The sequence below is a fragment of the Mirounga leonina genome, unplaced genomic scaffold (genome assembly GCF_011800145.1).
Source record: "Mirounga leonina isolate KUSES-001 unplaced genomic scaffold, KU_Mleo_1.0 Mir_114, whole genome shotgun sequence".
NCBI lineage: Eukaryota > Metazoa > Chordata > Mammalia > Carnivora > Phocidae > Mirounga > Mirounga leonina.
The window spans coordinates 29,644,341-29,657,636 of record NW_023270265.1 but is presented as its reverse complement, the minus strand read 5'-3'; the positions used below and the strand labels follow the sequence as shown (position 1 = coordinate 29,657,636).

At 55.8% G+C, this 13,296-nt stretch overlaps 1 protein-coding gene across 1 annotated transcript in view; it reads left to right on the top strand.

Moving 5' to 3' along the window:
- Nucleotides 1-429: 429 nt before the first annotated feature.
- The window catches only part of ITPRIP (inositol 1,4,5-trisphosphate receptor interacting protein), a 30,577-nt gene continuing 17,710 nt past the window's right edge, over nt 430-13,296 (top strand). The window contains exon 1 of the mRNA XM_035028657.1: nt 430-760. The gene's annotated coding sequence lies outside the window, so the exon portion shown is untranslated. The remainder of the gene's footprint in view (nt 761-13,296) is intronic.

The window sequence follows — 13,296 nt, the reverse complement described above, 5'->3', positions numbered from 1 at the left end:
CCCTACAGCGCCCTCTACAGATGGAAGCGGGCGGCCCCCCACGCTCCTTTGTGCCGGGTCACTCCGAGAGAAAGGCAACCAAGCATCGGCTTATCGTTCAGTTTGGCGAATTATTTCAATCCATTGAAACCGCAAAAAGAGAAAAGGGCCGGCGTCGTGTCTCGATTTATATTTCCCTCGCGAGGACAAAAGAGGTGGCCCCGGCAACTCCGCCGCTCGTAAAACGCGCCGCGGGAAAACGCACTGCCGACTGGCCGTGATTTAACCCCTTCCGTTCCGCCGGCCCAGACCGACTTTTAAGGTCGTCCCCCCCGACTCCCTGTCCACCCGCACCAGTTGACTCCGGTGGCCAGAGCCCGACTCGTCCGGTCACCCTCCAGTTCTGCTGGCCCCTCTGGAGTTTCTGGGGGTCAATCGGCCGACCTCTGCGGCGGCCCCGGCTCCGAGCTTCCGCAACCCGCCTGGTCCTCCTTAAGAAGCTTCCGCAGCCCGGGGTAGAGGCGGGTGTTTTGTTCTTATAAGGAGGAAAAAGTTTCTGTGACATCCAGGAAATGAGTGACTCCGCCGCCTTTAGGGCCGCGCTCATGGAGGCCTGGAGGCGGGAGCCGGCCGGGGTGTCGCCGCCCCCGTCCCCCTAAGTGCCCGGCGGGGCGCTCGGCCGAAGCCGCCCGCGAGCCGCGGCCTCCGGGCCCTGGGGACCCGCGCGCGCAGCCCGGCTGGCGCGGTCCCTGCCGCGAGCCGGAGCGGGACGAAGGCCAGCGTAAGTCCCGGGGCGCCCACCTCGCGTGGCGGGGGAGGAGGGGCGCGGGGCGGGGGGACCGCGGGTAGGCGGCGCTGCGCCCGCGGTGGGGGCGCGCAGCGGGGGCGCGGGGGGCGCGGGCGGCTGCTCGGCCGGGCGCTGGGGTGCCTGGGGAGACCGGCTGCGTGGTCTTCTGCGGCGCGCGCGTCCTGCGCCCCCGCGTCTCCGCTCCAGCCCCGGCCGCGGACCCCGGGGGCGCCTCGCGGCAGCCCCGCGCGGCGAGCAGCGCCTCCTCCGGGCGCCCGAAGCGGGGCCGCGACGTTGTCCCTTGTGCCCGGCGATCCGTTACTTCGGACCCGGAGTGCTCGGGCAGAAAGACAGGCCGGGTCACTCGGCTCTTGGGCCAGCCTGCTTCCCCCCCCGGAAGCAGGCAGGGGGAGTGCAGCTTGTTTTTTCTCGGTTTAAGGTAGTGAAGCTGTGGGGTTATGGGGGCGGGATGAAGCCTCCACAGCTTCCTCTTTCGCGACTCTTAGTGGAGGAGACCCCGCGCTGTGCAGAACTTTCTCGCGGCTACACATAGTCTCTGCCGCCTGACCCTTAACCCCATCCCCACCCCTCCCCAGTGGCTCTAGCTTTCTGGCTTCCAGGTGTAGGGACTCAGAAGCCCCAGGGCCAAGCTTCCCATCCGAAATGCTGCTCTTTAAAAACCAAAATGCTGCCGAGCAGGAAGCGAAAATGTTTTGCTGAGCGACTCGGACCGCATGTGGCCTATGGCATCCTCTGCCTGGTGTGCGAAGGAACCTTCTTCAAAACTAAAAGAGCTCCAGATACTGGCAGATCCTAGACCCCGGCCTTCGGGATCTAAATCAGTTTGAGAATCCTGTTCTATTTTGTCGTTACTCTTTTGGATTTGACCCAGGCGCTTCCCTTTTACAAACCAGTTCTGCCTCGGAGAGGCTGCCAGGTAAAGCTGACCTGAGCCTGGTGTAGTCCCAGGTCCAGGCTGGCTGTGAAAACGGCCTGGCAGACGCAGGGAGGATTGCTGCCGTTAGGCTATAACATGCTGGGCCGTGCTCTGGAGGCCTCCTCCCAGCCTACGTGCCTAAGTGGCTTTCATTGTTTGCTAATTCCCTGTGCCGGCCACCGCTGCAGGCCAGTCTGCCCTCGTGTCTGCACTGTGGGTAACCATAAAGTGGTTAGACTGACTCTGCTCTCTCTGGGTGGATGGAAAGCCTTCTTCAAATTGCCATACCCGCGCTCCGCAATTTTCAGAGATGCAGCCGATTCAGGCTCTGGCTTTCAGGGGGCAAGGGTCTGAACTTTTAACCCGATGCCATCATCCCAGAAGTTGTCACCTTACCAGCAATGGCTCCCAGCTCCTGCGGTGCTCAAAGGGAAACAAAGAAGAGGGTGTGGGGGCGAACTTTTTATCTGAGGGCAAGAACAGGGAAGAACTTCTGGTAGAGGCTTCTGGCAAAGTTGCCCACCGGAGAAAGTACTGTCTGGGAGAAAACTGGTTTTGGGGGCGCCTGGGTGGCTCAGTCGGTTAAGGGTCTGCCTTCTGCTCAGGTCATGATCCCCAGGGTCCTGGGCAGGGAGCCTGCTTCTCCCTCTCCCTCTGCCCCTGCGCGCATGCGCTCTCTCTCTCTCTCTCTCTCTCTCTCAAATAAATAAAATTTTTTTAAAAAAGAAAGGAAGGAAGGAAGACAAGAAAGAAAAACTGGTTTTGCATTTTTCCCTTCTTGAACCCCCTGGGGTCAATAAGAGAAAGACAGTGGGGGATTCTGTCTGCTGGAGGGGTACACATCTCAGTGGGAGGCAGTGACCAGCAGAGCCCCTGGAAGGGTAGCGTTGGGCCACTGGAGGGCATGAGCTCAGGGCGCCATGCCACCTCTTGGAAGGGGCAGCACTGCCAGAGGGAACTGGTCCAGAGGGGAGGGGATGACAGGGAAAGGGGGCTCTGCAAAGCTCGTCTTATGAGGGAGAAGGGCGTGAACCGGCAATAGTTGTCTCCGGGATGAGAAGCCGAGGGGGATGAGGCTGTGGCCTTCAGAAATCTCCAGGACTGTCATTTGAGAAAAGGAGAAGACTTGCTCTGTCTGACCTCAGAGACTCAGTGAGTAGGAGAAGCAGGAAGACAGGTCTTACTCAGAAGTGAGGAGTAACTTGCCAACAACTAGAACTCCTCCGTTGGCAATGCACTGCCCATCCCTGACAGCAGAGACAGCTGGCCGTCAGCAATTAGGAAGGCCAGAGTCCCTTCAGAGGCCAAAACTGTGGCTCCGTATTTGGGGCTGAGAAGTCCCCCTAGTAGGGATGAGGTATTAGTGCAGCCTGTGGGGTTTTAACAGACTAGTGTCCTAGAGTGCTGGGGTGCTGAGGACCGGTGAACTTATTTATGACTGAGACCAGTTTATCCCAGATAGACTGATCTCAGCCTTGCAGGGGAGAGGGATATGTTTGAGAATGCCAAGGGTTGTTAATAATAACAGCCAAGGCTGTTGCTAGCATATTCCGCTCCTTATGTGAATTAGAATAAGATGTACCTCTCTGCAAGAGGATGACACCTTGGTGACATGTAGGATACCACCTTGGGGCCTCATCTTGATAGACATGGCCAAGGCACATAGCTGGACAAGTGCATGTGAGCTGGACTCATCCTCACCATATCCTGGCCAGGTGTTCTTGAGCAGTACACCACCTGTGCAACCATACACAGCAGCCATGATAACCAAACGTTATTGAGGGCTTAGCATTTATTTGCCAGGCTTTTTTTTTTTTTTCCCCCAAACCACTTCCCTTTCATTAAGTCATTTAATCTTCATAGGAGTCCTATGAAGTAGGCATTGTTATCCCCGTATAGATGAGGAAGATAAGGCATAGAGCAATGACGTGTTCAGGAGCCTGGAAGCTGAGTCCCAATTACTGAACATTCACAGAACAAGAAGCAGGTTAAGCTTTTTAAAAACATTTTTTTTTAAAGATTTTATTTATTTATTTATTTGAGAGAGAGAGTGAGAAAGAGAGCGCAAGAGGGGGTAGGGTTAGAGGGAGAAGCAGACTCCCTGCCGAGCAGGGAGCCCCATGTGGGACTTGATCCCGGGACTCCGGGATAATGACCTGAGCCGAAGGCAGTCGCTTAACCAACTGAGCCACCCAGGCGCCCAAGAAGCAGGTTAAGCTTTAAAAGCTAGTTTGGGGGGCGCCTGGGTGGCTCAGTTGGTTGAGCGTCCAACTCTTGGTTTTGGCTCAGGTCATGCTCTCGGAAGTCATGGGATCTGCCCAGTGGCGGGCTCCACACTCAGCAGGGAGTCTGCTTGGGAGCTTGGGATCCTCTCCTTCTCTCTCTCCCTCTGCCCCTTCCACTGCTTACATGCTCTCTCTCATGCTCTCTCTCTCATAAATGGATAAATCTTAAAAAAAAAAAAAAAAGAAAAAAGAAAGAAAAGAAAGCTAGTTTGGTTGGGGCTCTTGTGGAAGAAGGGAAGAGCAATTGCTTTTTTCTTTGTCAAAGGAAGAAATACCCACTCCGCTCAGATGGAAGAAAGATGGAAAACTCATTTGGCAGCAGAAAGGCGAGGAAAAAGAGCTCGCTGAGCCTTGATGGCTCATGGGAGGCCTGGCCCAAGTATCAGCTGACTTTCCTTTTTAATTGCTGGGCAGTGTGAGGTGGCAAATCCAGTTTGGGGCCTGACATGAGGGTGATGAGTAAGTGCCACCTGGGTGTGGTGCAGAGGGAAAAGGCCACAGCCACTCGGGGCCCCTGACCTAGGCAGGAAATGCCCCCAGGAGTGGAACGAGGTGGCGAGTGTCCAAACATGCTGTCCCAGCACTTCCCACCCCCCAGTCCCCATCTATTCCCTCTTCCCTTCCCTGTCCAGGCCCTGTTCACCTGTAGACGTCCTTCCCAAGCTGGTTCAGGAAATCTTTCCCCAAATTCCATTTCACACCTTCGTTTATATATGATCACTTCTTTTCTGCACCATACATTTTAGCACTTAATTAGCTGGAGTTAAACATGTTACTACATACTATCTATAGACAGTATTTTAAATAAACTAGCTTCTCAGCCGATGAGGATGTCTCAAAGACTCTTGGGAAGAACCAGCTGGTACCCAGCAGATTTCCCATAAAGGGTGGTATTTATGTGGATCATGTCACCTATCCCAAGTCTAGCTCTTAGCTGTTCCTACTCAGAAACCCCATCTCCACAATTTTCCGAGTGGTTTGGACTTGGACAACTGAGTCACTTCGAGAAGCTCCCAGAAGTGGGTGTGCAAATTAGAATGCTAGTTTTTTTAATTTGGAAGACTTGTGGCCATCACCATCATGCAGACTAGATGGTATCTGATTCCTGCGTCCTGGGCGAGCCACATGGGAATCCAAATTTCCAGGCAGCTCGTGCTTGGCAAAGCAGCACAGGGAGGGGGTTGTCTAATAGCATGGGGGCTCTCTTGACTTCTGTGGCCTGCTCATCAGTGGAGAGATACCTGCCCGGTAGACCAGTACTCCAGTCAGCCTGGCTGTGTAGGTCTCCTTGGCCAGAGTCTCAGGGGCAGTGTTTACCTGATAGGATGTCTCCATTTCCTCTTGCATAACTTAGCTATTTTGATTTTACTTACTTAATTTGTTTAGTGCTTTATAAGCATTAGCTCCCAGCCACACAGAGTTTCATTTGCATAAGTTAACCACTACACCTGGGGGTAAATGCTATATGCAAATTAAGAGGACTTGGTCAGGTGGCCTGGATGGGTCAACAGTAAGCCAAGCACAGAGCAAAGAACATGGTCCCTAATCCGCACAGGTGCTTGGGGAAGTGGAAGGCCCCAGACTGGCCACTTACTGCAGGCCCTGTGCAAGGCGAGCTTGCCTCGGGTCAGCTGGCCTGCCCAGATGGCCTCTCTGGATTTAAAGGGCTCTGTGTGATCTCTGTCCAGGCCCCCTCGTGGCTCATCTTTAGTGAGCCACAGTCTCCAGGTGCCTCGGCATCTTGGGCTTCGGAGTAGGGTGGACTTGGGTGAGTCCTGGCTCCGCTGATCAGTGGATGGATGTTCTCTGTATTTGGGCAAGTGCTTTGACTATCTCAAGCCTCAGTTTCATCATAGGTAAAATGGGGATAACCACTCACAGGACACGTGTAGAAAGCACTGCGCACTGTGCCTGGCACAGACCTCTAATCTGGCTAGTATGAGCTCTTAAAGGCAGTCGAGTTCAGTCGAGGATCCACATTCTCTGTTGAATTGGGCCCCCAGCATCCCCATTCGTGCCACTGATGTCTGGCCAAAGGACAAGGCTATAGGGACCCAGACTGTCCCAGAGGCTTAGAAGGAAGGAGCTCATCCCATCTGAGCCCTTGCTGTCGTTTGTTCAGAGCTGAGGACAAAGCTGCTAGTCCCCACCTTTCCACCTACTCTGGGGGAGGGAGAGTCAGGTTTGAGGCTGGGTCTGAACAGGCATCCATCCAGAGGGGAGAGAAGAGTGAGGTTTTCTGGGAGAGGAAGAAGGTCGCTTGGGGGTGCCTAAGAGGTCTGTAGGGCCCCCCTCAACAGTTTGGGACCTGTGATACTCCCCCTCTATCCAAGTGACCCACCCCCTGCCATCGGCTGAATGGAAGCACCTCCAGGTGACATCACTGTTGCCCATGGCAACACCTCACCTCCACCTTAAGGTAGACGGGGAGGAATAAGAACCGTCCCAACTGTAAGACACATGTTGAAGGGAGGGAGCACAGAAGGTGTGACATCCACAGGTGTGTTTCTCACGGGCTGGGCAAGGGGAAGAGGGAGGGGCTGCAGTTCAGAGGTCTAGGCTGGGAGCCAGTTGGGGGTAGGTCTCTGGGCCTTGGGCTTGGCCGAGGGACTAGAGCTCAGTGCTGAGAGGGCTGAAATCTTGTTTAGTTCTCTGAGCTGCAACTAGGAGCAAAGAGCGTGACTCCTTACAGTAGCTTCTGGCAGCTTCCATAGCCCCGGGTTTCCCTTCTACAGCCTGAATCTGGTAGGGAGAGTGGGAGGTAGGGGATCAGTGATGGGGAGATCAGGAAAATGGCTTTCCCTGCTTCTCCACCGTCACCCCCGAAGGACAGCAGGACACAGGGATGCCCATGCCCTCACTTAAGAGAGAACCTTCGTTCGTTGCTTGAGTACTGGTTATGCAGGTACAAGGTGCAAGGCGGTGAACGCGCTCGGGATTCATGGGCTTCGCGGCGCTTTATGATCAAAGGCACACAGAGAGCAGGAATGTCTGGGATGTGACCTGGGGGAGAGAGTAGGAGGAGCCCAAGATAGCTCCAAAGCTGAGCCCTCCTCCCAGGCAGCCAGTGCGTCCCACTATGTCATTCACCTGCAAATGAGTTGTCTGGAAATTGTGGGCTCTGTGTTGTTTCCAGGACTGCCATCTGAGGATCTGAAAGTGCTCTGTATATTCTCTGGTACTGCTGCTCCTATCCCCATTAAACAGGCAGAGAAACTGAGTCCAACTGCTAATATCAGCTCCAAGGGCTGGTACCAGCTGGGAACAGAAGCGAGGTTCGCAGCTCACCCCTCACCAGCTCTAGCGCACCCCATAGAGTTTCCAGTCGGCCTAAACGAAAGCCGCGGAATCCCTTCCTCCCCAGGAGTTCATGCAGGGGTTCGGAGGCGGTGGAGATAGATCCGAGACTTGGGGAATGGTGTTAGAGAGGACAGGCATGGGTGTCAGCTGTGTCCTGCCAAAGAACAGAGTCCCACAAAGTCCGAGTGTCAGAGGCGGGAAGACAGCAGGCAGACCCCCGACTCCAGGTCTCCTCCTGTGTGACTCTGTGATATTAGCAGTTGGACTCAGTTTCTCTGCCTGTTTAATGGGGATAGGAGCAGCAGTACCAGAGAATATACAGAGCACTTTCAGATCCTCAGATGGCAGTCCTGGAAACAATACAGAGCCCACAATTTCCAGACAACTCATTTGCAGGTGAATGACACAGTGGGACACACTGGCTGCCTGGGAGGAGGGCTCAGCTTTGGAGCTATCTTGGGCTCCTCCTACTCTCTCCCCCAGGTCATTTCCCTGAAGTGGATACAGGAGTCTCCTAACCGGCACCAAACCATAGGGAGGGCGTTGTCATAATTCTAGTCCTGCTTGTTGGTATGAAACCATGCTCATAACAAACTGTCCTCCCAGGAGCCTCTTTCAATAGCCAAGAATTCTTCAAAGTAGTCAGGGAACCTGCCTGAAGTTCATGAAAAGGTCCTTTGTTTGCTGAGACTTTGTTCCAGAGTCGGTTAAGGGGCAGGACCACAGCGAGCCTGGGCTGGAGGGGAAGAGAATGGGGGATGCCTAGGCCCTACCCCTGCTTGCCACCCCAAAATGCCCCTTTCTCCCTGATGCCTCCCGGCAAAAGGCACTGTCCAGTGTCAGAAGGGCCCTCCCTCCCTTTTCCCAACGCACTGTCCTTTCAGCTGCAAAGCCAGCTCTGACAGCTCAGCTCACACACCCAGAAGCTCCGGTGGGAGGGGCCTTGAAAGCCCATTAAGTCTGATTCCCTGCTTCGTGCCCAGATTTCACTTAAGTTGGCACCTGCCCTGCCCTAAACGGTACAGGAAAGCCCCTAGGTGCATGTAATATTTCACAGACAATCGGGTCACTGAGCAGCACAGCATGATGGGAAGATTGGAGGCTTGAAAGTCAGTCCTGAGTTCGAATCCCGGCGCTGATAATGAGTGAGGCCTCACCACACTGAGCCTCAGTTTCCTTATCTATAAAATGCAGATAGTGCCTCTTTCAGAGGTTTATTGTGCAGATGAGACCCGTAAAGCATTTTGCACAATGCCTAAATCTCTATAAATGTCCCACGTTGGCTGCTAGTTTTTAAGCTCTCCCATGGGATGTCAGGGCCAAGGGGCTGGTCTGTTCTTTTCTGGAAAGTGAGAACTGCTTGCCACTCCACCAAGGGTTGCTTCTCTGCTTCTTTTCCGGAATTTGCTTCAAATCCTGTATCCTCCATTTATCTTCTATTTCTGTAAGACTCTCAAGCAAGGAAGTGGGCGTCAAGGGGAGAGGCAGCTGGGGGTCAGATAAACTTGTGTCAGAGTTCATTCCTGGGTCGTTTTCTTGGTAAACATGGGCAGTAAGTCAGCCTACAGTTCGAAGGAGGCCATCCACACCTGAAGTAGCTGAGGTCTGTCTCCGGGCTGCATCTGGAAGGGTTTTTGCTCACATTCTCAAGGCACTTACCACTGTTAGCGCTTTGCTTTTCTGACAGCAGAGCGCTCCCAGGAAGAAAAACCTTAGAAGTGACTTCGTCAGGGATCTCCCACTACACCCCCATTTCAAAAAGCAATGAGTTTTTTTCCCCCACTCCTGACTTCATTGATTCACTCAGCATGCATCGAGGAACCCCTGAACCTTTAATACCAGGCATCAGGGCACCATGGTGGTTTCTCCTTCTAGGTGCTCAGAAGGCCTGGAGGATCGGTCAGTGTTGATGCTGCCAGACTGGGGGTGGGGGGGAGGGTGGCAAGCTGCGAGCTCTCCAGGTGCCAAGTTTCCTGCTCTCCCTCTGTGGCAGCCCCTGGGGCCTTTTGAAGAAACAGGGAGGTGGAGGAGGCAACCAGGCCAAGTCCCCAGGCTTCTGGAATGCTGCAGGGATGTTGTTCACCCCCGTCTCCCCAGAGGAGTCCCTAAGGTGCAGGATTTAACAAATCAAAGGGGAGACCTGGCCTTATCACCCATACCGATAACCGTGTCCTTTACGGAGCACCAGCATGTATGGGACCACCATGCCAAGAAGGAAGTACTCTTGTCACCCCAAGTGAGAGACTTGGGATTCAAACCCAGGCCTTCTGATTGCAGAGCCTGGGCCCTTCGCTCCTGGACACTAAGCCTCCGCAAAGTGTTAAGCTCTTCTGAGCTGAAGATCTCGGGCTCTTTCTTTCTAGGTGGCCTTGGGGTGGAGTATGTCCCTGTGAACTTGGCAGGGTCAGGGGCTGCTTGCTGCCTGCCCCAGCCTGACCCACCCGTCCCTGTCGTTGGTTCAGGCGCCCCCACTATGCGCCAGGCGCAGCCTCGGGCACAAGCCAGGGCAGAGCGCGGGCATCATTCCCTCCCTGTGGCTGGCTGTCGCGGTCGTCATCATTTCGTCTAATTCACAGGGAAGAGAACTCTGTGCGGTCCTAGCCGAGTCTGGGGGTAGTTTTGCCAGCAGTTCTCTCAGACTTACGGTGGAGGCCCCCTGCTTTCCCGGACGGGGAGTGCTGGTTGGCCCTGACTGAGGCAGCCCTGGAGAGGGCGGGCGGCCGACCGTGTCGTTCAGCCCCGGTTCCTGCCACAGAGAGCACAAGCTGAGAGGCCCCCACCAGCTCTGAGGCGTTTTACAACTGGGTTGGCCTCCATCTTGCTTTTATTAATTCCCCTTGCTATTCCCCTTGATTAAGATGAAAGGGGTTTTAGATCTTTGCAGGCGCAGAGCGCGCGTGCGTGTGTGTGTGTGTGTGTGTGTTTGTACATACACGCAGGAGGCCCAGAGCTCTTCCCTTCTCACCCCCCCTCCCTCCCTCTTCTCCCCTCCCCCGTCCCCCCTGCCCAGCTGGGGCGCAGGCATTGTGTCTAGTACGGCCCAAGCCCCAGGGGACCAGGGTGGGAGAACAGCCTGGGATTTCACTGTGTGGGGGCCAGAATCCCTCCAGCCAGGCCGTGAGTAAGAGGGGGCGGGTGGGGAAACTGTGGAAAAGTCCCGGGGGCCCCTGCGCTCCCTGGAGAGACCAGGTTGTCTTTGTGAGCTGGTCTGTCTTTGTTCTCCTCCAGGGATCACAAGGAAGGTGGTGCCCAGCAGCCTGTTTCATCCCATCCATCCCCAGCTCATCTGTGAGAGCGGGAGCAGGGTGGCCAAGGGAGGGCTTTGTCTCCCCTTTGTTTTCCTTTGTATTTTCTCTCTGGTTCCTGCTCAGCCCCCTCGAAGACCCTCCCCACTGAGCCAGCGTGTTTGCTCTTGTCTGGAGCCTGCTTTCCGTCACTGCAGCCTGGCCTCCCTGCCCCACAGCCCAGGTGTGGCCCGTCCTGAGCATTCACCGCTCTGCTTGGAGGCCGGGAGTGGAGAGACCGCAGGGTGGAGGGAGGGAAGGGGGACGAGTCTGGGGAGCCTTGGCGTTCCTGCCGGAGGTGGGTGTTAATGTTCCCTCCCAGCCAGCTCTTGTGGGCGAGCTGGGGCCCAGAGGCGGAGGGAAATTCTAAGAAACACTAGCTCAAGCCGAGGCAACCTCTGACGGTATATGAGGGCTGCTTCACTGTGGGAAATGGTTACCTCTGTGTTTCCATTGTTAACACGCCCCTGTGATCTCAGGTCCAGAAATCTGAGGTGGGAATCCGGGGATCAAGGGGGACGCTTTGGTACACACCCTCTATAGGAAACGCATCCTTCCTGAGAACGGAGGACGCGTGTGGTGCCTTCTTTGGAAAGCGGGGGTCTCCAGAGGGCAGGATGTGAGCACCCTGGTGGGTCCCCAGGATCGCACGCGTCCTTGGTGCCCTGAGCAGGCATCGCTGCATGTGGGTCTCTGCCAGGCGCTTTGGGGACTGTCAAGACAAGCCTTCCAGGCCCTGGAAGTTGTGGGGTCAGGCCAGAACTCAGGCAGCTCACTATGCTAAAAGAGCAGGATGGGGTGAACTGGGGAGATGGCGGGGTCTGGAGCTGTGGGCCTGGCATGGCCTCGGCCCCTCTGCCCTTCCCCCTCCCGGCTCTGTGGGCTCCTGCCTGTGAAATGGGGCTGCCACACTGGTGAGCCGAGCTACCTAAGGGGAGAGGCGGGGGAGCAAGGACTGTGGGCTCCCTGCTCTGGGACATCTCCAGAGATGCCATCTGCACAAGGCACCAGGCCTACCTGCACTCAGAAGGGCTTAATACATATGCAGTCACCCCCTGTCCCCCCTGCCCCCACCCCCCTGCTTGTTCTTGTATCCCTTTCAAGAAAGAAGGATTTGTCTCAGGAGTTGGGGGTGGAGAGGGATGAGGAAGGCTCTTGGAGGCCGTTTCTGAGATGGGCTTGCTGTGAGGACCATTGGGTAGGGTTTGGGTCGTGTGGTGTGGACACGGTGCAGGGAATGGGGGGCAGTACAGGAGATGTTCAGGGGACAGGCAGTAATCGGAAGTGGCCAGGGCAAGTGGGAAGAGAACTGAGGGGTCCCCCAAGGCTTGGTGGGGCCAGGCCCTGAACATCAATCTGAAAGCTCTGACCCGTGTCGCAGTGAGACGGAGAAGGGCGACCTCCAGAGAGGAGGAGGTGGTGGCTGGGGGTGACAGAGGGCTCCACCTCAGAGGTGGCAGGGGGGCAGGGTGGGGCCAGGAGGCTGTGTTAGTCTCCGGGGCTGCTTTGACAGAACACCACAAACCAGCTGGGTAGCCAAACGACAGAAACAACCCTTTCAGAGTTCTGGAGGCCTGAAGTCTGAAATCAAGGTACCTGCAGGGCCACCCTGCCTCCGAATGCTCCGGGGGATGGGGGAGGGGTACTTCCTGGCCCCATCCAGCGTGCGGGGGTGCTCCAGGCCTTCTGGGCAAGGGCAGGGCAGCTTCGCTTCAGCCTCTGCCCCCGGCTTCTGTCACCTTCTCCTCTCTGTCTGTTTGCTCCTTTTCTGTCTCTTTATAAAGACACTTGTCACTGGATTTAGGGCCCACCCAGGTAATGCAGGCTGAGCTCATCTCAAGGTCCTTAATTTAATTACATCTGTAAAGACGCTTCCTTCCAAGTAAAGTCACATTCACAGGGTCTGGGTGTTAGCATGTGGACTTATCTTTTTAAGGGTCACCGTTCAACCCACTGTAGCAACTGTTGGATTCAGGGTGGCCTGGGGGAGAATAGGTGAGAGAAAGCTGGATGTGGACCAGGACAAAAGGCTGCCAGGGGAGCCCCTTCCTGTCTCTGGGGCCTGCAAGCCTGCCTGCCATGCCTTAGCGTCTGAGACGCCAGGCCTCAGTCTGTCTGTCCCAGGACACTGTGATTTCCCATGACGTGCTGTGGGGACATCAGGCAGCATGACTGGACGGAAGGACACCCTGTCCTTCCTGGGAGATTGATGGCTTCCCTGCCTTCTCCATCTGTTGCTTGCCAAGGGATGTGCGTGAGCTGCTGATGGAAGAGCAGGACCAGGAAGGATGTGGGCTCTCCCACCCACATCAGTGGAGTCCAGGTCCCTGTCTTTCCTGCACTTGGGCTGACCAGCTGCATGACCCCAGACCAGAGGATGGGGTTGGCATCCTGGTGACTTTTTGGAAACCCCTCCCCTTCTGAAAGCGGGCCTTGAGGAAACTTAGTGCTTTGACCGGTGTGACTGGCCACCCTCTGTGCGTCCGGCCATCGTGGCCACGGGGCCATGACAGCAGAGCTCACCTTGACGAGAAGACCACTCCCTTCACAGCATAGACTTTGCCATGGCCTCTCCTCCACTGGGCATGGCGGGCAGGGTGGGGTGGGGGATTGTCTCTCTGCTCTCTCCCTCACCCCGACCAGCGTCCAGTCTTGGCCCCTGCTTCTTCTGAGCCCAGTGTGGAATCCCCCTGGGTTAGGGAGGGGTGGTGGGGGTCTGGTTCT